The 24,030-nt window shown below is 55.8% G+C and overlaps 1 protein-coding gene and 1 long non-coding RNA gene across 5 annotated transcripts in view; both read left to right on the forward strand.

The window, feature by feature from the left end:
- GSE1 (Gse1 coiled-coil protein) overlaps positions 1 to 24,030 on the forward strand; it is a 504,494-nt gene that overhangs the window by 122,529 nt on the left and 357,935 nt on the right. The window lies entirely within an intron of this gene.
- LOC129137359 (uncharacterized) lies at positions 7,275 to 22,124 on the forward strand. The gene is made up of 2 exons (XR_008539845.1): positions 7,275 to 16,242; positions 20,741 to 22,124. It is a non-coding gene; the product is annotated as an uncharacterized LOC129137359 (long non-coding RNA).

Here is a 24,030-nt window from a genome sequence, read left to right on the forward strand (position 1 = left end):
CCAAGGGGCAGATGATGCCAAGGGGCAAATGTCAAGTAATGAGTCCCCTTCTTTTGGGTGACCCCAAAACCATCTCCCAGAGCAGCCTCCAAGAAGAAACACAGAGAGGCTTGAGTGCAGCCTGGAGGGCAGACACTCTGGGGTCTGCAGATGGGGATTGGAAGAAGCCAGACCCTGCCCGGGAGCTGCGCTGGGGCCAGGCTCTGCATCTGGCACATTTTCTTTGTGAGCCCTCCTGACGCCTTCTCCCAAGAGGGGCTGATGTCCCTGTTTGCCTGATGAAGACCTGAGGCCCAGAGAGGTCGGACCAGTGCCCAAGACCCCACTGCTGAGAGGCAGTAGACTCCAAGCCTGCTGGCTGGAGGTTCCCGTGGGTGCTGGGAGCCACTTGTGATGCACCCATCCACCAGGAATACGGAAGCCTCTACCTCCTTCTCAGCTCTCCCGTGGGAGCCAGTTGTCCTCGTCGTCTGCCACTGGCAATGGGGAATGAGAGGAGATGGGAGACTGAGGTGTGCAATTCTGACGGTTGTTGGCTGGTACTTGCTGAGCTCTGGACCGGCGTTAGCCGCTGGCGCTTCTTGGACACTGGAGCAGCATCAGGTGCTGTTCCCCATACTTGACAAGGGTTGTCTCATCCAGTGCCTCAGCCCTGTCCTGGGCGGTGGGGGCCATGACTGTGCCCAGAGTACAGAAGAGGAAGTTGGGGCCCAGAGAGTGCAGGTAACTTGCCCAAGGTCACACAGCTAAGAAGCAACAAAGCTAGGATTCAAACCTGGGCAGCATCAGTCCCAGGCACATCCAGCCACCAGGGCTAGAAGCACCCCAGGGCACCCAGCACCTGTTTCTGCTGCTGGAACCATGGCAGGCAGGGGCAGGCTGTCCACTGTCCTTCCCACAAGTCATTGCAGAAGCTTCTTTGTCCACTCCTGGCCCACAGAGCCTTGCTGATCTCTCTAGAGCTCCCACTCAAAGAAAGCAGCAGCAGGAGGAGGGGCCCTGGGTGGGAGCCCAGACCCCCACCCACTGGGCCATCCTGCCGCTTAGCCAGCCCTGCAGGGTGAGCTGTGACAGCTGCCAGGGTATTCGCCTGGGCAAAGATGGAGAGGCTCGGGAGGAGGGAGCAGGTTCCCCCGGGTCGCCCATCCGTCAGATCTCCCCACATACACGTGCAGGAAAGCTCAGAGCGGCGGTTCCCTGAGGGGCACTTTGCAGGAAGGGCGCCGAGCTTGGCCACGTTCATTTCCGTTCCAAGTCCTCATGCGGAAATAACTGCCTCTGAACACTTGCAGCAGAAGCCAGGCCCCAGGGTTCCCATCGGGCGGGCTGCAGCCCACACGGCCTTTCACAGACACAGCAGAGGCTGCCAACAGGAAGTGCCGCGGAGAGCTGAGGCTGGGGGTGCAGGGAGGCTGGGCTTGCCCCGCCATCAGCCCCCTGAAACAGAAGCCAGGGAGACATGGGACAGAAGGGATTGGTGGGCAGGTGGATAGGTGAAGAGCAGTGCTTTGCTCAGCCGCCCCCATCTCTATGTGGGCCCAGGGGCTGGTGGGAGGCATCACCAGTGCTGGCTAAACCTGGGGGTATGTCTTGGGTGCCAAGGGTCTCAGCATGAACTGGGAGGTTCCATGTCACCTGGGGTCCCACCTGTGTCATGCCAGGCTAGCCTGGTGGCAGTGTGCTGCACGTGGGCACAGAAGACCAGGTTCTGGTGCTGATCCTGCCACTGGGTTACTGTGTACCTTGGGCAAGACCTTTACTTTTTCTCAGCCTTGGTTTCCTCATCTGTAAAATGGGAGAGTTATGTGGTCCTTATGAAGGCTTCCAGCACCTGCCCGGTGCTCATCAAAATGCCACTGTCATGAGAATGTGGTGGATGATTGAAAAGGGCACTATGAGGTGATAGAAACCGTGCACGATGATCCCCGAGGGCAGCTAGAACCTGGTTGGCTTCCCCAGAACCGCAGCACGGTGGCCTTGAGCCTGCGGCCCCAGCAGGCAGGAGATGTCTGCGTCTAGCTTGATTGATTCCTACCCGAAAAGCTGTGTGAGTGACAGGGAAGCCACTCGGCCTCCTTGGCTTCGTTCTTTATCTTTGGGCCTGAAGAAAGGGTGTTTAGAGAGAGGAAGGCACACAGAGCCCTGGGGGCCTGGCTGGGCAGGAGCTGTGTGTGGAGGAGCTGAGGGAGATGGGCTGGGGGCTCACTGTTGGTGGAAAGTAGCTGTGGGCAGTGGGGAGCCACTGAAGGTTTGGGGTAAAGGCTGCCTCCAAGCCAAGGCCTGCACAGCTTTGCCTGGAGAGGGGGGTCCATCATCCTCAGGAGCCACCTAGAACTTTGGAGAGGGGAGGATGGCAACCTGGGGGTACCAAGGAGGGATGAGGGGAGCGCAGGCCACGCTGCTGACTGTGGAGGTCTCCCTTCCCCTTGGGATGGCTGAGGGCCCCAAGGCTCTGTGGAAGGCGCCCAGCATCCCCCAGAGCGGGGGGCTCAGCTGACTCCACTCCCCACTCTGCTGTCCCATGCCTGACTTCCAGCTCCCTGGTGCATGTCCTTGCGGGTGATGGGGGCAGGTGGGTGTTAAGAAGGCCGGGGAGCAGAGGTCTTGGGTGCAGAACCCAGCGGGGAAGTGAGACGACGCCTCTTCCCCTCCCAGAGTCGCCGCTTGGGTTTTCTTTGTTGAAGGGGAGAAGTGGTTTGGATGCCAGTTATTGGACAGTCAGTCACTTCCCTGCGTGGGAAGGGTCGTCCCCTTTGTGGCACTCCTGAGGGCAGCCTTCCTGCCCCTGGCCAAGGCCCCGCCTGCACTTCCCTGCACAGGCCTGCCCTGCCTCAGCAGACCCGGGCCCCTGCCGTCTTCTCATCACAAGGCCATGTCCACGTCACCCCCAGGCCCCCAACCTGGAGTGCGGCAGCCTTCAAGGATCCCTCCCCATGACCTCCAGTGAGCTCCGTTCCATTGGGTACTGATCCCATCAAATGACATGTAAGCAGTTCTCTTTCTGCAACCTCGATAGACACTAGGCCTCTAGGGGGCAAGGAGCATGCCTTAAACCCTCCGTCACTTGCTTGGCCTTCTGTGTGTTCATTCCACAGCTGCCCCGTGCAGTTGTGCAGATTACACACTGCCCAAGGACCAAGGACGCAGACCAAAATCCAGGCCACACAGCACACACCATGCCAGGTGTTCTGGAGCAAGGGAGCACCTTTTTCCAACATACACCCCTGTTTGTAATAATCTGTAATAATAACTAACTCTTCATAGAGCCTTTGTTGTCACTGAGACACACAAAGATAGGAGATGGCCACCCACGAGCTGTCCAGTAGATTCTGAGTTGTTTCACCTTGTCATGCTGACCAGATGGCCGGCCAGTGCCATGTCCTGCATTCTCTCCTGCTCCTCAGCCTCACCAGCTCGTGCAGTCCCCTTGTCCCTGAGCAGGCCAGTGTGGGAGCCCCACCCAGCCTCCCCTGAGAGCAAGCAGTTGGGGAGTGTCTGCCGGGTCCCCGAGCAGGGAGCAGCGAAGTGCCCGTTCTCAGTGTCAGAGCCGTAGCAGACAGACGTGGGAGGGGGCTGCAGGCCTGGAATAATCACGAGAACAGCAAAGCCTGATTCAGGCAGACACTGTCCACACATGTGACATCCAGTATTTCATGGAATCCTTACAGCAGCCCTGGGAGGTTGGCACTGTCATTATCCCCATTTTACAGAAGGGGAAACTGAGGCATGTAGTGGGTATGTCCCTCACCCAGGGTCTCTCAGCAGAGCTGGACATCAGGCTGCAGATCCCAGCTGAGGTCTCCTGATCACCTTGAGCCTGCTCAGAGCTTGAGTAGGAGCCAGGCGTCCCTCCTCACCCTCCTCCTCCCTGTCCCAAGGGTGGCACCAGCCCCCCTGGGCAGCCCGCTCTGCAGAAGGGCGCCTTTGTGCCCATCTGGCTTGTGCTGGATTTTTTCCTTCCTGAATCCAGCAGCATTTTCTGGATCCTTCTCTTCCACTGGACCTGCTACCACCCTTGGAGGGGACGCCACCCTCCCCAGCCTCCTTCCCCGGCCCCCGCGTGAGCTCTGGTGTCCCATGGGGTCGAATAAAGGGCTGTCGGCCCTGGCAGGGCAGACTTCCCCACAGGGCTCAGGGCCACGGCTTGGGCGCAGTGTGTGGCCACCGCCTGGTAACGAGGCTGGGCCTCATCCCCGCCCTTTTCCGCCCGGCCAGCCGCAGCTGCTGACAGAGCCCAGCTGGGCCCCTGACCCCGGGGAGACCCTCCCTACACTGCCCTCACCCTGTGGGGGTTAGGGGTGAAGGTCAGGCTGGGGGCAGAGGCCCAGAGGCCAGAGGCCACCTCCCAGGCCTCTCCGTGGGGCCCATAACCTCCTGGTTGTCTGCCTTCCTCCCCATCCCCCCGCCAGCACAAAACACTCGTCCTTCTCACCACAAAGGGCCCTTATTTCCCTCCTGCTTTTATTAGAGCCGGCTTTGGGTTGACCGGGTCAGGCTATGGGGACTTACATAGAAATAAGGCAGCCCTGCCCTTGACCCTGGGAGCCCCGTAAAGGAGGCAGAGAGGTGATCAGGAAATCCACCCTCAGCATGGGAGGTGCCGCCCCCCATATTCCCAGCTACTTGCTGTGCAGCTTTGGGCACATTGCTTAACCTCTCTGGGCTTTGATTAATTTGTTGTAATTGAAGGTGAAATTCACACAAAAGAATGAACTTTTTTTTTTTTTTTTTTGAGACAGGGTCTCACTGTCACCCAGGCTGGAGTGCAGTGGCGCAGTCTTGGCTCACTGCAACCTCCGCCTCCTGGGTTCAAGCAATTCTCATACCTCAGCCTCTCTAGTAGCGAGGACTACAGGTGCACGCCACCATGCCCAGCTAATTTTTGTTTTTTTTTGTTTTTTTTTTTTTGTTTTTTGAGACAGAGTCTTGCTCTGTCAACAGGCTGGAGTGCAGTGGCGCGATCTTGGCTCACTGCAACCTCCGCCTCCCGGGTTCAAGCGATTCTCCTGCCTCAGCCTCCCGAGTAGCTGGGATTACAAGCGCGTGCCACGACGTCCAGCTAATTTTTGTATTTTTAGTAGAGATGGGGTTTCACCATGTTGGCCAGGATGGTCTCGATCTTGTGACATTGTGATCCACCTGCCTCGGCCCCCCAAAGTGCTGGGATTACAGGCCTGAGCCACTGTGCCTGGCCTAATTTTTGTATTTTTAGAGATGGGGTTTCGACATATTGGCCAGGCTGGTCTCAAACTCGTGACCTCAGGTGATCCACCTGCCTCGACCTCCCAAAGTGCTGGGATTACAGGTGTGAGCCACTGTGCCCGGCCAGAATGAACCACTGGTAAGTGTACAGTTCAGGGGCATTTCACACATTCACGACAGTGCACACCCGTCACCTCTGTGTGGTCCCAGAACATTCCATCGTCTGTGAAACAGGGACAATGCTAGACATTACCTCTTGTGATGAATAGCTGAGTGTGCACGCAAATTAAATTGCTTTTTTTTTTATTGGCTTTATGGAGGAATATTATACATACAATACAAGCCAGATGTTTTAAGTGTCTGTTTTGAAGAGTTTTGACAAGCGTGTACAGTTGTGTGGCCATCACCACCGCCATCGTGATGCTGAACACCTCCCCCTCTCCGCAGTGTTCCGCCGAGCCCCCATGGTCAGGCCTCTCTCCCCAGCCCAGCACCTGAGAGTCACGGATCGGCTTTTGTCCCCCCATCGCTGTACTCTTTCTGTTAGTGATTGGATGAGTGACAAGCCTGTGGTAGTGTCCCGTGTCCTGTTAGTGTCCTGTAACAAATCACCACAAAAGTGGTGGCTTGGCCTGGCACGGTGGCTCACACCTATAATCCCAGCACTCTGGGAGGCCGAGGCGGGTGCATCACTTGAACTCAGGAGTTTGAGACTAGCCTGGTCAACATGGCGAAACCCTGTCCCTGCTAAAAATACAAAAATCAGCTGGGCGTGGTGGTGTGTGCCCGTAATCCCAGCAACTCGGGAGGCTGAGGCAGGAGAATCGCTTGAACCCGGGAGGTGGAGGTTACAGTGAGCTGAGATTGAGTCCCTGCATTCCAGCCCAGGGGATAGAGTGAGTGAGATTCCATTTCAAAAAAAAAATTTTTTTTAAAGTAGCTTGAAACAGTAGAAATGTGTTCTCTGACAGTTCTGGAGACCTGAAGTCCGGAATCAGGGTGTCAGCGGGACGGCTTCCTTCTGCTGGAGCTAGAGTGGGAATCTGTCCGGGCCTTTCTTCCAGTTTCTGGCATTGCCCACAGTCCTTGGGGTTCCTTGGCTCCTAGAAGCCATCTCTCCGATCACTGAACTTCATCGCTGTGATCGCTGCCTCTGCCATCATGTGACCTTCTCTGTGTGTCTTCACGCGGCCTTCTACGGAGGACACCGGTCTTTGGATGGGGGCCCACCTTAACCGAGCATGACCTCATCTGGTCATAATTACATCTCAAAGACCCACTTTCCAAAGGAGGTCACGTGCTGAGTCTGTGGTGGACCTGAAGTCTCGGGAGCAATGCCAACCCAGCACGATGCCTCCCCATGCTTCCAGGCGCCCTCTGTGCAATGGGGATGGCAGCAGTGATGCCTCCTCCCCGGCCGCTGGTGAAATGAGAAAACACCGGCAAAGACTCCAGAGCACAGCCTGGCTCCCCGCAACAGCCAAACCAGGTGGCCTGTTCCAGCTGTCATCTCTTCAGCTGCAGACGAGAACCCCGGGGTCCCCTCTGCCTCCTTCCTCCACCCCAGAGCAGCCCACTCTTGAAAACCTGATGCTTCCTTTAGACTTTCAGGGCATATGGCTCCAGTCAGAGTCCACCTCTGGTTTTGTTTTGCCTGTTTGTAAACCCTGGATAAATGGTCACATGGAACCTGTACCCTCTGGAGTCTGCGCTTAAAGTGTGAGTTTTACTCTGAGTGACTCGTGCAGGCCCTGCTGGCCCTTGTCCCAGCTGCGTGGTGTTCCATGGGTGACATTTGTTTGTTCGTGTTCCGTCGATGGAGGGAGGTTGGTTCCAGGTTCTGCTATTACAGATGCTGCCCAGGCTGTTCTTTTGCCTCATATTGGTGCCTGACAGTTTCTCAACAGTGTGGGGCTGAATTTCAGGGTTACAGGCTGGGGTCACATTCAGCCTTCCTGGATCTTGCCAGCATGCCTCTCACTCTCTCTCTCTCTCTCTCTCTCTCTCTCTCTGTCTCTCTCTTTCTCTCTCTCCCCCCTCCTTCCCTCCCTCCCTCCCCCCCCCACCAAAACCCCAGTCTCTCCATGATCTCTCCAGCACGGGTGCTTCAGGGTAATTGGGATCCTTGCACAGAAGTCCAGGGACCCCAAGGTGCAAGTCCAAAGAGAGAAGGGGTGGGGATCTCTTGTGAATTGAGGTTAATAACAGAATTTACCATTTGAAAGTGTACAGTTTAGTGACATTTTGTACGTTCACAGTATTTTGGGTTTTTTAGTTTTTGTTTTTTTACTTTTTTGCAGAGACGGGGTCTCACTGTGTTGCCCAGGCTGGTCTCGAATGTCTCACCTCAAACCATCCTCCTGTCTAGGCCTCCCAAGTTTCTAGGATTACAGTTGGGAGCTACCTCTCCACCAAATCACCTCCTAAAAGCACCACCTCCTAATACCATCACCTCGAGGGTTCGGGTTTCAACCTGAATTTGAGGGAGATATATTCAGTGCATAGCATCGCCCCAAAAGGAAACCCCACACTCACCCAGCGGTTACTCCATGCCCCGCTTCCCAGGGCCTCCGCACACACCGGTCCACCTGCTGCCTGAGGATGGCCTGTGCTGGGCATTTCCTGGGAATGGAATCCTGCAGTACAAGCTCTTTTGTGGCTTCTCTCACTCAGGACCAGCCTGGGGCGAAACCCTGTCTCTACTAAAAATACAAACAAATCAGTTTTCAAGGTTCACGCGTGCTGCAGCGCTGGTCAGCGCATCAGCACTTTTATGGCTGAGTGATTATTCCACCGTGCGCGTAGACCGCGTCCTGTTTGCCCGTCCACCGCCGATGGCCGTTTGGGCTGTCTCCACCTTTCGGCTGCTGTCACGTCCATGCAGAAGGTCTTGTGTGAAGCCTCGTGGCCTTTTATGACTTAGCCGTGGAAGTTACAGGGCTGTGTCACTTCTGTTGCACTCTCGATGTCAGGAGTGAGCCTGTGCTGGTCTAAGTCAAGGGGAGGAGAATTAGAGTCCCCTGTTGCTGGTGCTGTCAAAGAATTTGTGGACATGATTCAGGACCATCACAGCAACACTGGTAGAAAACACACATCGATCCTTTTTCCCATGGACAACTGGCTAATTCGTGACTTTTTTTTTTTTTTTTTTGGTAGAGATGGGGTCTCTCTGTGTTGCCCAGGCTGGTCTGGAACTTCTGGGCTCAAGTGATCCTCCCACCTTGGCCTCCCAAAGTGCTGGGACTACAGGTGTGAGCCACCGCACCCAGCTTAACTTGGGACTTTAATGGTCCCCCTTGCTCTGGGCCCTTATTTGTAAAAGGAGGGGCAACCGTCACTGCTGCACTGCAATCCAGCCTTTCTGAGCACCCATCCAGGAAGCCGGCACCACAGCTCTCCTCGGAGCCAGTTTGGATCAGCTTTGCAGGCTGAGAACCAGGAGGCCGGCTTGGGAAATGTAGGGATGAAAGCTGTTTCAAGGCTGAGGGGCGATGTGGGAGCGGAGAGGAGGTGATTTCTGAACTGCACAAGGTATGAAAGTCACGTTAGGGAAGGGAACAGCCTGTGCGAACACTGCCCGTCCCTCCCTGTGGCCAGTCTCTAACCACCTCCCACGCACGGCTCATCATGTGTGAGCACGGACACCCAGGCACAAAGCGGGGTCAGGTAGTTTCATTAAAACAAAACAAAGGGCCGGGTGCAGTGGCTCCCGCCTGTAATCCCAGCACTTTGGGAGGCCGAGCTGGGTGGACTGCCTGAGCTCAGGAGTTCAAGATCAGCCTGGGCAACATGGTGAAACCCCGACTCTGCTAAAATACAAAAAAAATTAGCTGGACATGGTGGTGCACACCTGTAATCCCAGCTACTCAGGATGCTGAGGCACTAGAATCGTTTGAGCCCAGGAGGTGGAGGTTACAGTGAGCCAAGATCGCACCACTGCACTCCAGCCTGAGTGATAGAGCAAGATTCCTTCTCCAAACAAACAAAAACCAAAAACAAACAAACAAAAAGTGTGCAGCATGAACCCATTTCTGAGCGCCCTTCAACTTCTTCCTCTGTGCAAACGACCTGGGCTAACGCTGACTGTGCACCGATTCTTTCAGAGCCTTGGCTTCCCTCCCTTTCATGTCCTAACTCCTTCCATTCTTACAGAGACCCTGGGAGGAAGGGACTGTCACTTGCTGCATGTAACAGTCGGGGAGACTGAGGCATGGGCCAGTCCACAGCTTGCCTGGAGTCTTGCAGTCTGTGAGGGCGGGAGTGGGGTCTGAACCCAGGGGGTCTGTCGGCACGCCCATGCTGCTCCCCCGGCGCTGCCCCGGCCAGTGCCCGATCTTTCCTCCTTTGACCTCACTCTGTGCCTGCTGGGTGTGGACTGCATCTTTAGTGACTTATGGGGCTTGGGAAGTCCCAAGCCTTCAGAACAGTGTGGGGCAAGGGGGATTGAGTGGGGAGGATGGGTGGGTGCAGTGATCCCAGTGAATCCTGCTGCCCGCCCTCTGCCCAGCCAGGCTGGCACCCTCCAGTTTTGTCAGGAGACGGCGCTTCCTCTTCCCTCCCTCCAGAGGGCGCACTGGAGTTGCTGGGAGCATCTGTACAGAAGCTGGGCCACCAGGTCAGTGGGCGTTGAAAACTGGGACTCACAGGGCCAGAGGCCTCCCTCAGGCCCACCAGTGAAGTGACTTGCCGAAGGGTAGGGGCAGCAGACGAACTCCAGAGACAGAGAGGAACCTTCTTAGCCAGAGAAGCAAAGCATCTGTAAATCCCTTAGACTTTGATCTGAACCCAGATGACGTTTTAGTTTTAGTTTAAGAATTATGACTTCCTGTCAGATGGGTTGCCCCTGTCATGAATGTCTAGCTATTGTGTTTTTTTTTGTTTTGTTTTGTTTTGAGATTGTGTCTTGCTCTGTCACTCAGACTGGAGTGCAGTGGTGTGATCATGGCTCACTGCAGCCTCCACCTCTCGGGCTCATGTGATCCTCCAGTCTCAGCCTCCCTTGTAGCTGGGCTCACAGGCACATGCCACCCAAAGTGCCTGGCTAATTTTCCTTTTCTTTTTTATTTTTTGTAGACAGGGTCTCACTTTGTTGCCCAGCTGATCTCAAACTCCTGGCCTCAAGGGATCCTCCCACCTTGGCCTCCCAAAGTGCTAGGATTACAGACGTGAGCCACTGCACCTGGCCCTCATCTTTTGAGTTTTATATTTCCTTGTCTCCCTCTGTTGCTGAGATATGAAATCTCCATCGTGGCCTGCAGAACTTATTTTCAGGGTGCCGTGGAACTTGATTTTAGTCCCTGCGTTCCATATGCAGAAATGTGGGGATGAGAGTGGGAAACAGGCCAGTTATCTTGAGCTCAGCTTATTAAGGATTGCCTTCCGTGAAGACAGTTGGAACAGATCATTGAGGGAAAGATGTAGAAGGCTGTAATCTCCATTCTCCAGAGAGGGGAGGACACCCAGAGCTTCTCAAACTGCAACGTGGGACATGTCCAGATCTTGTTAGAAAAACGGATTCGAATTCCACAATGCGGGGTGGGGCCTGGGACTCTGTATTTCTGATGAGCTCCCTGGTGATGCATTGTTGCTGTTGGTGTAGGGCCCTCTGAGTCCGAGAGCCTGGCCCCATCCCTTAGCTGCCTCCCTGCCCAGATGTCTCCAAGAGGCAAATTTGACATATCCAAGAAGAAGCGCTTTATCTCCACCTCCTTCTTAAACTGTCCACCTTCCTGAGTCACCCGCTGAGCAGGGCTATCACCACTGTTTGCATAGCCCTGACAAGAGACCTCTTAGTATTTTATTTATTATTATTATTATTATTATTATTATTATTATTTTGAGATGGAGTCTCTCTCTCGCCCAGGTTGGAGGGCAGTGGCATGATCTCGGCTCACTGCAGCCTCCACCTCCCGGTTTCAAGCAATTCTCCTGCTTTGGCCTCCCAAGTAGCTGGGATTCCAGGCGTGCGCCACCATGCCTGGCTAATTTTTTTGTATTTTTAGAGATGGGCTTTCACCATGTTGGCCCTGTTGTTCTCGAACTCCTGACCTCAAGTGATCCACCTGCCTCGGCCTCCCAAAGTGATGGAATTACAGGCGTGAGCCACTGCACCTGGCCGAGACCTCATAATATTTTTAAAGAAACAGATTCACGCCCTTTGCATGTTAATCTGGGCCGGGACCGCATTGTGAATGTCACAGGTAGAGCAGGGGCACTCCGCTGCAGATGGGCTAGAACTTTTGGGAGTGGGTGTGGGGGAGCATAGGCGTTTATGGGTTTTTATGTCTGTGCTGGTGGACGGGCTTTGTCCTTGGTTGGCAAAGGCAGTCTGTGGCTGTCCCCAGTCACCTGCAGTCGTAGGCACACAGGCCAGCCTGCCTGTCTGGAATGTCCCTCCTCGCTGCTGGAGGACAGGTGTGAGGATGCTTCCTGACATTCGTGACCCCGGTTCCTCTGTGGGGCGTGGCCCTCTGGTCAGTGAATATGTGCAGTGAACATGCAGCATGGTGTTAGGTCAGTCAAATCCCATGTCCGTATGTTTGCACCGTCTTGTCTTTTTCGGGGAAAATACATTTGGGGTTGTCCTGGCAAGTCTAGGCAACATGCTGGCCAAATAATACCTGAGTTGTTAAGGGGCTTGGTCCTAAATGCGCCAGGTGCTGGATCTGGGATGTTGGAATTCCTGTGTCTATTCAGGAATGGGCCAGTCTGCAGGTGACAGGCTAGTGGTGGCAGAGCCAGGGGTAGGACCTGGATTTCTGAGTCCTGGGCTGCCTTCTCTATATCCTCTCCAACCCCCCTGCCAGCCTTCACCTGGCCACAGGGGAATCCAGGGAAGCCACGAAGCCCACTTCTGCCAGTGACCTGCCTGAGGTCGGAGGGAGCGTATCCCTAGCAGGCCTGCCTCTGGGCCTCCAGTGAACTTGTTCTTGCTTTGAGGATTCAAGCCCAGCATGTCACACCTGAGCCCTCTGCCTACTCCGTTCTCTGCAGAAATTAAGCAGTTTTAACTGCAAACTTAAAAATTGTATTTTTTGGCCAGGCAAGGTAGCTCACACGTATAATCCCAGCACTTTGGAAGGTCAAGGCAGCAAGATTGCTTGAGCCCAGGAGTTCAAGACCAGCCTGGGCAACACAGTGGGACTCTGTCTCTATAAAAAATTTTAAAAACAAGAAAAAATTTAGCCAAGTATGGTGGCATACATAATCACAGCTATTCAGGAGGCAGAGGCAGGAGGATCGCTTGAGCCTGGGAGGTGGAGGCTTCTGTGAGCTCTGATCCCACCACTGCACTCCAGTCTGGGTGACAGAGTGAGACCCTGTCTCAAAAAAAAAACAATGTTTTTTAATTGTGTGGAAACATATATAACATACAATTTCCCATGTTAGCTTTTTTTTTTTTTGAGACATAGTTTTGCTCTTGTTCCCCAGGCTGGAGTGCAATGGCACCATCTCAGCTCACTGTCACCTCTGCCTCCCGGGTTCAAGTGATTCTCCTGCCTCAGCCTCCCAAGTAGCTGGGATTACAGGTGTGCGCCACCACACCTGGCTAATTTTTGTATTTTTAGTAGAGACGGGGTTTCTCTATGTTGGTCAGACTGGTCTCGAACTCCTGACCTCAGGTGATCGTCCCACCTCGGCCTCCCAAAGTGCTGGGATTACAGGCGTGAGCCACTGCGCCCGGCCCATGTTAGCCATTTTTAAGTATACACCTCAGCGACATTGAGTACATTTGCAATGCTGTACAACTGTCACCGCCATCTAGTTCCCAAACTTTCTCATCTTCCCAAACAGAAATTCTGTACCCATTCGGTGTCAGCCCCTGTTCTCCTCCCAGCAGATCCTGTAACCACTCATCCGCTTCTTGTCTCTAAGGAGCTGCCTGTCTGGACATTTCATGTGAATGGACTCACACACACTGCGGCCTTTGGTGTCTGGCTGCTTTCACTCAGCAGCGTCGTCAGGGTCTACCGCGTTGCAGGGGGTGTCAGTGCCTCATTCCTCTCTCGCTGAGGAACAGTCCATGGAGTGGTCCGACCACGTTTTGTGTGTCCTTTCGTCTGCCAGGATTCCACTTTGGAGCAGCCGCTCTGCATCAGGCATTTTCACCTCCTGCCTCTCGGCTTCCGCTTCCAGTCTCACGCGGTGTGGATGGTGAGGCAGGATTTACAGAGTGAAGCCACTTGGCCCCGACCACCCACCTGGCGTGTGGCTGAACTGGGACACACTAGGTAGTTGGACTCACGCCCTATACCTTGAACCCGCCAGCCATCCTGCCTCCCAGAATTTGGGGGGAGTGGGGACTGGGGGCTGGAGAAGGGGAAGACATAGGCAGAGATGCAGTGGCGGTGTGGGATGGGAGCATTCGGCCACAGGATCCAGCGTGTTCCCTCCTCCAGGGGCCACCTTCCCCCACTACACAGAATTCCCATGTGGTTGCACCTACCGGCTCTCTAAAGTGGCCCCAAACCTTCCCCAGACCCCCAGGCCTGGTGGGGCGCTCCCTCTCCCCTCACATGGCGCCGTGGTGGTCAGTGTCGGGGCGGTTGCCAAGCCCACTGCAGGCATGTTTATGGTTAAACCTCCCAGGTCGAGCCCGTGTTCCATTTTATGAGCCTTTTGGGCCCAGGAAAGTGGTGCCCTTGGTGAATGTTTGCTAAGAACCCAGGCAGCTGGCAGGAGCGGCCTTCACTGGGAGACGTGTCGGATTCATGGGGGTGATTGAGGAAGGCCCTGGAGTGGGTGGTCTCTGGGAGGCGTGTTCCTGGGATGATGGAAGGTTTCCAGGAAACATGATCTCCTGTTAAAAGTCTGCCAGCAGACACAGGCTCCTGCCCTCACCTGTGCAAGCCACACTTGAGATAAAATCCAGTGGCTGCCGGTTGGTGGATGGCAAGCTGCCCTGCATGGGCACCGGAAAGAATCCCGCCAAAGGAAAGTTGCTGGGGCCAATGTGGGACTTCTCTCCCTGCAGGGTTGATTTTTAAACAGGGACAGTGCTTTCTAATGGACATCTGTCCCTCGTCTCGGCTCTGTTGCCATCTGTGTTTCCTTTGCCTCTGTGCCCTTGAAGCTGGACCCTGTCTCCCTGGGTCCCCTCCCAGGGCAGGGCAGAGGGGCACCCCCACAGGCAGCAGTCCCCAAGAGGGAGCACCCTCCTTCCAGATGGCCCAGAGGCCCCGGCTGTCAGATCCTGCTGTTTGTCTCACGAGATGAGCACAGCCAGGAACCCGTGACCTTGTCCCCATTCTGTCCTTGCATCCTTGGGTTCTGATAGTCAAGCCTTGTCTGGAAATCAGGGTGCAGACCAGCCTGAGCAGTTCCATGCCCCAGGAAGATGGCCCTGTCCACCCTCATGGGGCACAGCGCTGGAGAACCAGAGAGAACTCTCCAGGCAGGGCTGTTTCCAAACCTCCGTCCCCGGCTGAGCTGCAGGGCAGCCCTCTGAACAGCTGCTAATGGCCACCCCAGATCTCAAAATCATCCACGTCCAATTTCCCGTCTTCGAATGTCACCTGGGGAGAGGAGACACAGCCCAGGAAGGGAGCGAGGAAATAAAAGAGAGAGAGAGAGGACTCGAACGCACACTCTAATCTTCGCTTGGCGGTTCAGCTTTCAGGAGCCCCAATTAATCATTATTAATTTAATCTGGGGTGACTCGGAGTCATCCTGACAGAGATCAGCCACGATTTATCCCACCTGCTAAGGGGCGACCTTAGCAGAATTCAATGAATTCGTCATTGCGTTAAGCAAGGACCCTAATGAATCTCTTGTTGGCCTAGTTTACTGAATGACCATTAGCCACAAATGAGTCACAGCATACCGCCCCCCGCCCCCCGCCACACACACCAATAGTACTGCTATCAAGGCTCTTCTTGACAGTAGGGAGGGGGCTGGGCTCGGGAGGACAGCAGGCGTGAGAGGTTGTGCTTTCCTGCACTGATACTGACAGCTCTGAAATGCACGCATGCCTCAGCATCACCAGGGCTGCTGGTTTAAAATGTGGATTGCAGGACCTCATCCCCAGAGCCTCTGAATCAGAAGAGCTGATTGGGCCCAGGAATCTGCATTTTCACAAGCACCCCTGGTAATTCTGGTGTAGGGGGCCCAGGCATCTGAACCTGAGAACGTGATGAGCTCCAGGAGGTCAATTCTTGGCCTTTGCCTTGTCGAGGTGTGGTGTGCCGGGCAGGGTGGGTGAGGTCAGCGGCTGTGACAATTAGCCCTGCGTCTTCAGTGGCGTGATGCAGCCGAAGCGCATTCTTCTTCAATCGGGTCCAACGGGGTGCTCAGTGGGTCTTCCACAAGGTGACTCGGGGTCCGGTTTCCCGGAGCCTCGGCCTCCCCACTGCTAGTGATGAGCAGAGGATGGCACAGTGGTGACGTCACCTCGACCTACATTGCGCTGACTGGAGCCAGTCCTGTGGCCCCCGCCTGCAGCGAGGGGGTGAAAATGTTGCTTAGCCATGTGTCCAGAGCGAGGAAACGGGTTTAGTGACCATCCCTCTGGCCGTTGTTGCCCAGCCCGGAGGCCTAGTGGGGTGCCCGGCATTGAGGACAGGTGGCCAAGCAACGGGAAGCGGAGGCGGAGTTTTCCATGGGACCCACTGCCCTGCTTGCCGCGGTCACTCTGGTTGGGTTCATATCTGGGGCTCCAGGATATGCCCCAGCCCCAGTCATGCTGAGGTCAGGGCACACCCTGGAAGTGAGGGTCTATGACCCCTCGGTGGGGAGTCACGACCCAGATGTTTCCAGAAAGGAGGTCTGTGGTTTCCCACCTGTCGGTCTGACGGTGCCGCGCGTCCCCTCCTCCTGCAGGAAGCCCTCCCAGCCACCAGAGGGCGCCGCACCCCAGCCGCTGTCCGCCGCTTGCTGAGCGCTTGCTGTGAGCCCGGGGCCGCTGGACTCGCTCATTGGACCTTCACGACAACTGAGGGTGGCAGGTTCTATTGTGACTCCCATTTTGTTGACAGGAAGACTGAGTCTCAGAGAGGTAAACGGGGCTGCCCGAGGCCGCACAGCTGGCCAGCTGCAGACCAGGTTAGGAAACACGGCGGTGCGGGCAGGAGCCGGGCGCTGGGGCCACAGGCACCGGCCGCCGCCTCCCGAGTTCTGGGGGCACCTGGGAAAGCGGCTGCGGCCTGGCCCTGCCTCAGTTTCCTCACGAGTGAAACGAGGGTGAACACAGGCCCTGGCCTGGCGGGGTTGCGAGGGTTGCATGGGAGAAGGCTGGGAATCGCCTGGCAGTGCCGCTGCCCCCAGGGTTGTCCCGGGGACGCCCCAGCCGTTGGTGCTGCTCTCGGCTGCCGGCCTCCTGCCTCTGGGCTGCTTGCGAAGACCGCGGAGACAATGAGAACAGGACGGCAGTGGTCTAGGGCAGGAGAAGGTTCCAGAAGCGAGGCCCAGATAAGAGGAGACAGCAGAAAAAGCCGCAGGACAGATCCCCTTGGCCTCCTGAGGTCCCTGGTGTGTCTCTCCATGGTTAGGGAACAGAATCGCTGCCCAGTGGCCTTTCTGCACCGCATCCCATTGCCAGGGAATACAGAGCAAACGGGCCCCAGAGACATAGCCAGCCGTCCTGCTTTATGCTGGGAAACTGAGTCCCTGGAAAAGGAAGGGATCGATCACTCGGCTGCGTGGTGGAGAGCTGGGAGTAGCCCCCTGGCATGGTGTCTTTAGTGACCTCCTGCCCTTTTCTTCTCCTGGCTACAGCCAGGAGGGGAGAGGCCCTCGGTGGGGCCGGGGCTCTCTAGCAGAGGGGCTGGGTGCCTGCATTCTGTGGGGGCTGGGCCCCAGCTGACTCCTGGGCATTGTGGGTGAGGCAGGGTAGCCGCCCGCCAGGGGCAGTGCCCTCAGCTCTGTGGAGCTCAGGCTCTCCCATGCCAGGAGAAGCACCCAACGTGTAGCTTCAGAAAGGAAAGGGAAGTGGGGAGCTTTTGAGATTGAAAAGCTGCATGGCAGCTGCCAAGCCGGGGGCGGGGGTGGGGGGCATCCCTTTTGCCTTGAGTCCACCACCAAACCTGGTGTCATCTGAGAACGTGAAAAGCCACCTGTTGGCAGCTGGGCCGTGATGTTCCTGCCTGAACATAAATAACACCTGCAGAAGATGGCAGAGACAGGCCAGGGCCCTCTCGACTTCACTGGGGATAAGACAGCGACCAGGCCACTCTGCAGCCACAGAATGACTCAATGTCCCCGTCTTTCAACCAGCGTTGTTCATTGCTGTTCCTTTACCTGTGACAACTCTAACCTTGCTTTAACCTTCTGAGCCCCTTAAAAAAATGAAGATAGCCCAGCACTGAGTGACCCCTGCTTCCTGACTGTCCAACCCAGCGTGGGACCCACTTCCACACCCTTCTCAGGCCCGCCCAACACAAGCCCACATCCTGTTAGGAGCCCATCCAGCCCAGCTCAACTCCTTATGAGAGGCCCTCCCATTCCCCTAGGGCACATGCCATCCTGGGCTGCAGCTTGTCCTGGTGGGCTCTGCCCCAGGCAAGCAGCTCCCTGGGCCATCTCCAGGTTCCCCACCCCCGTGACTGGAGCACGGTCTACACTTGAGAATCACCTGGAGAGCTCTCCACAAAATACTGATGTCCTGGCCTCGTTCCAGTCCGCGAAGCTAGAATCTCTGACGATGGACCCTGGGCATCAGGATGATGATGATGATGATGATTATTTGGAGGTGGGGTCTCTGTTGCCCAGGCTGGAGTGCAATGGTACAATCATGGCTCCCTGCAGCCTCGAACTCCTGGGCCCAAGTGATCCCCCTGCCTTAGCCTCCCAAAGTGCTTGGATTGCAGGCATGAGCCACATGCCCAGCCAGCATCAGTTTTTTGTTGTTTTTTGTTTGTTTGTTTGTTTTGTTTTTGAGACGGAGTCTTGCTCTGTCACCCAGGCTGGAGTGCAGTGGTGCAGTCTCAGCTCACTGCAACCTCCGTCTCCTGGGTTCGAGCAATTCTCCTGCCTCAGCCTCCCGAGTAGCTGGGTAATTACAGGCATGCACCACCATGCCTGGCTAATTTTGTATTTTTAACGGGGTTTCCCCATGTTGGTCAGGCTGGTTTTGAACTCCCGACCTCAGGTGATCCACCTGCCTTGGCCTCCCAAAGTGTCGGGATTACAGGCGTGAGTCACTGCACTCCGCCCAGCATCAGTATTTTTTAAAGTTCCCCTGGTGGACCGCACATGGTGTCTCACACTTGTAGTCCCAGAACTTTGGGAAGCTAAGGCAAGAGGATCACTTGAGGCTGGGAGTTCGAGACCAGCCTGGCCAACATGGTGAAACACCGTCTCTACTAAAAATACAAAAATTAGCCGGATGGTTGTGGTGCGTGCCTGTAATGCTAGCTACTCAGGAGGCTGAGGCAGGAGAATCACTTGAGCCTGGCAGGTGGAGGTTGCAGTGAGCCTAGATCGTGCCACTGCACTCCAGTCTGGGTGACAGAGTGAGACCCTGTCTCAAAAAATAGAAAAATAAATGAATAAAGTTCCCCTGGTGATTTGGTTGCAGCCAGGGTTAGGAACTCCTGCTCTAGAAAGAGAGAACCTTCCTCCAAGAATGTATTGGTCTCCAGTTTCCCTAAAGAACAGTCCAGCCCTGGCTGTGCTCCTAGCCAGCCTCATTTCCTAATCCTCCTAGCTCAGGAAGGAGGCTGGCTGGGTCATGTTGACACTCTGGCATGTGGACCTGGCGGGTCAGGTCTGCGTGAGTGCAGGAGGCCACGGTGCCTGAGCGGCAGTTGAGGGAAGTGGGGCTGCGTCATCACAGGGGCGTGGTCACATGGTCGTTGCTTCGGTTGTGAGTTGTGCTGAGAGTAAGTAGAGTTTTTCCGGTCAGAGCCAAGGGCTCCCCTCAGACTGTGGGTAGGAGTTGCAGGAGAAAGGCTTTGAGTCAGTAGGAGAAATAACTTTCTAGCCTTTTTTAAAAAATTATTTTAGAGATGGGGTCTCCTGTGTCACCCAGGCTGGAGTGCAGTGGTACAGTCATAGCTCACTGCAGCCTCAACCTCCTGGGTTCAAGCGATCCTCCCTGCTCAGCCTCTTGAGTAGCTGGGACTATAGGCATGTGCCACCATGCCTGGCTGTTTCTAGCAATTTGAGGCCAATAAGAGCGGGCCACCTCCAGCCCTGGGTATGGCCAAACGGAGGCAGATCGGAAGGAGCTGTGGACTTGACAGAGCGACTTTTAGGCTGAGCATTTTCCAGAAAGGAGAGTGGCCTTTCAGAGGCCCCAAACGGTTTGAACCTGTTCATAAAAGGCAGGAGCATACAGGCCTGGGTGTCCCCTTCCTGTTATGCACTGGGGCACAAGCTCTGCTGTGACACATCCAGCGCTGTGCCCAAGCTCAGCACAAGCCACCCAGGTGTGTGGGTGCAGCCCAAGCTCCTTGCAGGTGAGGGCAGGTTGGGAAGTGTCCACCAGGCTGGGCCAGCAGCTGAGTTTGGGCAGAGGTTGTTCTGTGCTCTGGTCACACGTACAGGCTGCAGCCGGCTGCCCGCCCCCGATAGTGGGGGTGGGGTGGGGTGGGGTGGGATGGAAGCTCAGGCCTCGTTTACCTGCTGACCTGAGGTTGTCAAATGGTTTGCATGGTGGAGAGGCAGGTACACTCCGCGTCAGGCCTGGAGGCTCCTTGTCAGTGGCCACCGCTTTCTCTTGTTTCTTTTCTATGTTCTCTCTGGTTTAACCACCTGTGACGTTCCAAGGCAGCTTATAAGATCACCTTCACTTCTGACACACCTGCCCAGCTCAGGGGGCCCCAAGACAGCGCTCAGGTTCAGTAATTTGTTAGAAGAACCGCAGAACTGGCAGCCAAAAGCTGCACTCACAGTTATAGTTTATTACAGATGCAGGTTTAAGTCAGCCAAGGGGAGGGACCCATGGGGTGAGCCCAGGAGGGTTCCCAGCACAGAGCTTCCAGCTGTCCCTCTCCGTGGAGTCCTGGACAGTGTTAACTCTTCATGACAACAGCGTGTGATGGCACACACAGAGCATTGCCAACCAGGGACGCTCCGCCAGCCTGGGTGTCCAGAGTCTTTGCTGGGGCTTGGTCACGTGGGCACGGCTGACACCATGTGACTGACCTTAACCTCCAGCACCTCCGCAGGTCAAGCTGATGCCCTGTGGTTCAAGGCCCCATCATGAATCTTATCATTAGCATAGGCTGTTCAGGGTGGCTAAGCCCTCAGGTAAACAAAGACACTGTCATCAGGCGGGACTCTTCAAGGGCCTAGAGGTGACCGCCCCAGGAGCCGGGGGAAAGGTCAGACTTTCTGTGAGTTCAGTTAATCCTTCACTGTACACCAGTACTTGGGAGTTTGGGAATTTGGATTCAGCTGTGAAGCTGATAGCGGGTTCTAGATCCTCAGGGGCGGGCTTGGTTATTTCCCTCCGCGGGCTGTGCCGGCAGCGTGGACAGCTTCCACCAGGCAGGAGGGAGGTCAGGTGCAGTTCTGTGGGCAAAGGAGGGACTTGGTCATGAACTTCAGAAGACTCCGAGTAAGTGTCTGCATTTCGGTTTCCTTGTATTTCACCTAGAACGCTGAGCTGCTCTTCTCTTTGAATTCCAAAGAGACATCTAAAGGAAGCCCTCAGCTCTGAAGACCACCTAGCTGGAATCTCAGAGCGAGAGCTGGGGACAGGAAAGGATGACTACTCCCACCATTCTGTGGACCCCGAGTCCAGCCTCCGGGAGGACGCTGAGGGAACCTTTTGGGACAGCCAGGGCAGAGAACGCCTTTCACTTCTTAAGGCTCTGGATCAAAACAGAGAAGCTTCTGTTTTGGAGCCTGGCAATCCTCGAACATCAGTGTGCATTTTAAGCCATAAAGCGCAATACTGATTACAAACAGGAATACGGAGGGCTTCCTTTAAACTGCTTCAGAAAAGAAAGTCCTCGGGGACTTTGAAAGGAGCTGTCACCGTAGCTCCTGCAATCCACTCTGAACAGGAAACCTTCTCATCTATTTATTAAAACTGACCCCAGAAAGATTTTCAACAGGGAAGCCTGGCTTGATGTTGTGTATAGCCACAAAGAAGAACATATATTTTTAAAACACATTGCCTGGGGAAGGCTCTCGCTCTGTCAATGGTTCTCGAATTCTGCAAGACAGCTGTTTCCTTCCTTTCAGTCTGAATCAGAGAGGTTTGCAGCAAAAGCCATTTTGGAGAGACCGGGTCAAGTTCAGCCTTCTCAGATCCAATTTTGCCACTACCATGACCCACAGGAGAAATTCCTCCCAGCTTGGGACTGTGCTATCTCGGATGACGTGACAGCGACAAGCCATCTAGAGTGACATGGGGCTTTTCAGAAGCGCAGATGCACGGGAGGTCTGCATTCAGGTAGTGACAGGTCACAAGGACAGCCGTGGAGGCTCCAAAATTGGCCTGGGAATTGGGATTCAGTTCCACAGGATGGGGCGGGGCCTGAGACTCTGCATTTCTGACAGGCTCTGAGGGGCTGCTGCAGCTGCTGGTCTCAGCCGGTTTTGCACTAGCGAAGCTCTCGACCCAGGCCGCCCACAGGAAACAGAATGCCAGCCGGATACAGGATTTTAAATGGTCCAGTAGCCTCATTTAAAAAGTAAACGGAGGCCAGGTGCCATGGCTCACACCTGTAATCCAGCACTTTGGGAGGCCGACTAGAGGATCGCTTGAAGCCAGGAGTTTGAGAACAGCCTGGACAACATAGTGAGACCCTTATCTCCACAAAAAATGTAAAAGCCAGGCATGGTGGCACCTGTCTGTGGTCCCAGCTCCTCAGGAGGCTGAGGCAGGAGGATCGCTTGAACCCAGGAGTTTGAGGCTGCCATGAGCCATGATCACACCACTGGACTCTAGCCTGGGCGACAGAGCCAGACCCTGTCTCTAAAACAATAATAAATAAATAAATAAATAAATAAGAAGAACCGGGTGAGATTAATTTTGAGATGATATGTTATTTAACTCAGCACATCCAAAATAGCGTCCTCGAGGCACGTGGCCCACCCCCCGGATCTGGCCGGGAGCAGCTTCCACGGTGCCAGGACCTGTCCCCCTCCCCTGCTCTGCAGACGCCATTTGGGGCTAATGATCCATTATCAGCTGCTGTCTGTGAGCTGGCTTTCAGTGCTGTCGCGGTGCTGCAGAGCCGAGCGGCAGGCTGAGCCCTGGGTCTGGGCCGGCTGGCGGCCTGGGGTTGGGGTTTCGGGTGAAGGGTGGACGCGGCCAAGAAACATCCATTGTGCCCGCAGCAGCTGATGTGGTTACAGCTGGCGAAGTGGCGGGCGCCCCCTTGCCACCCCCTCACGCCCCAGCTCAGGAACAGACATCCCTTCTTACAAAAAAATAAAAAAGGAGAAGTGGCGGGGTCACGGCTGTGCTTTCCACATGACCTGCCTGGGAACAGAGCGTGTCTTTGTTAATCCAGCGCCTGTCAGTCGGCCCGAGCCCAGGCATAAGCCCCGGCATAAGCCACTTAGCACGGCTTCACCCCTGTCCCGCCTGGCACTCAGCTAGGGCTAGGGGCACCACGCAGGCCTGTGCCTCCTGCCAGCTGCCCCCACCACCTGCTCCCGCTGGCGCCCCCACGCCCTGACCCAGCCTGCCTGGGTGGCAGGAGAGGACCCGGGAGGGGTGCGTGAGGCGTGTAACTGCTGTGGGCCTCACTTTGCACATCTGGAAATGGGAACAATCGCTGTGGCCACTGCATGGAGTGTTTGTGAGGTTCAGCGCCTTAATATGTGTGAACCAGCTGGCGATACTGGAGAAACAGTAGCTACTTTATTAAGCTGTCGTTCTCATTAATGTCATTGTCGGCTGCCTTCCTTTCACAGTGGCTCTGATCAGCGGTTCCTTCCTGTTTTCCTCCCTCCCTCCCCTCCCCTGCCGTGCTCTTCTTCTCTGCCCCTCCCCCCTCCTCCCACCTCCTCCTTCTCCCCCACCTCTCAGATCCTGTCACCTGCCCACTGCCCTTGGTCCTTGTTGCTTCTCCCTTTGAGCCCCTCTCCCTGCTCCCTGACACCTGGGCATCCTCTCTCAGCCATCGCAGGCTGGCAGGGAGGGAGGGAGGGAGCAGGAGGGCCCTCTGGGGCCCACCAGGGAGAGATGGAGCCTGATGTGGAAGGGCAGCGCACCCAGTCAGGGTCCACTTGAGGTGCTCGGAGCAACCTCTGGCCTGCGTCCCCACCCCACCCACCTCCCCAGCCCAGCCCCTCCCCTCAACACCCACCCCGGGTCCAGCAAGTGTGGCCAGGTGGGCTGCAAGGCAGTGCACAGCCAAAGCCCTGTGTGTCTGCTCAGGGGCTGGGGATGGAGGGGGGCACCCACAGGCACAGTAGAGGGGACAGCAGGGCCCCCCGCCGCTCCGCATCCTTCAGCACCCGGCAGGCAGGAGCAGTTTGAGGCTAAATATAAACCCAGCCGCCTTTCCGCGGCCGTCAGCAATGGCCATGGCTCTGTCAAGAAGGATTATCTCGTCGTCCAGCAGGCAGGGCATCTGACAGCCGTGGAGGACGGCAGAGGGGAGGGCAGCCTGCTCCGTGGGCTGGTCCCAAATTCCAGAGGCCCATCGGATGCCCCTGGTTCCCAGGGTGCCCCCAGCAGAAGAGCTGAGACTTGAATCCCATGGCACTGATGTGGGCACAAAGGGGCAGAGCCTAGCCACGGAGAGAGGGTGTGCCATCCTCTCTGCCAGGCAGCGGGCTCCCTGGACAGGGTGGGCGTCGTGAGAGCAGAAACGGTGGTGGCAGGACCCAAGACTGTGCAGTTCTAAACCAGCTCTGGTGCAGACAGCCCAGGTCAGCAGCAGCATCGGAGACACCCTGCCCTCGTGGCACCACAAGAGAGCT

Source organism: Pan troglodytes, chromosome 18, assembly GCF_028858775.2.
Source record: "Pan troglodytes isolate AG18354 chromosome 18, NHGRI_mPanTro3-v2.0_pri, whole genome shotgun sequence".
Lineage (NCBI taxonomy): Eukaryota > Metazoa > Chordata > Mammalia > Primates > Hominidae > Pan > Pan troglodytes.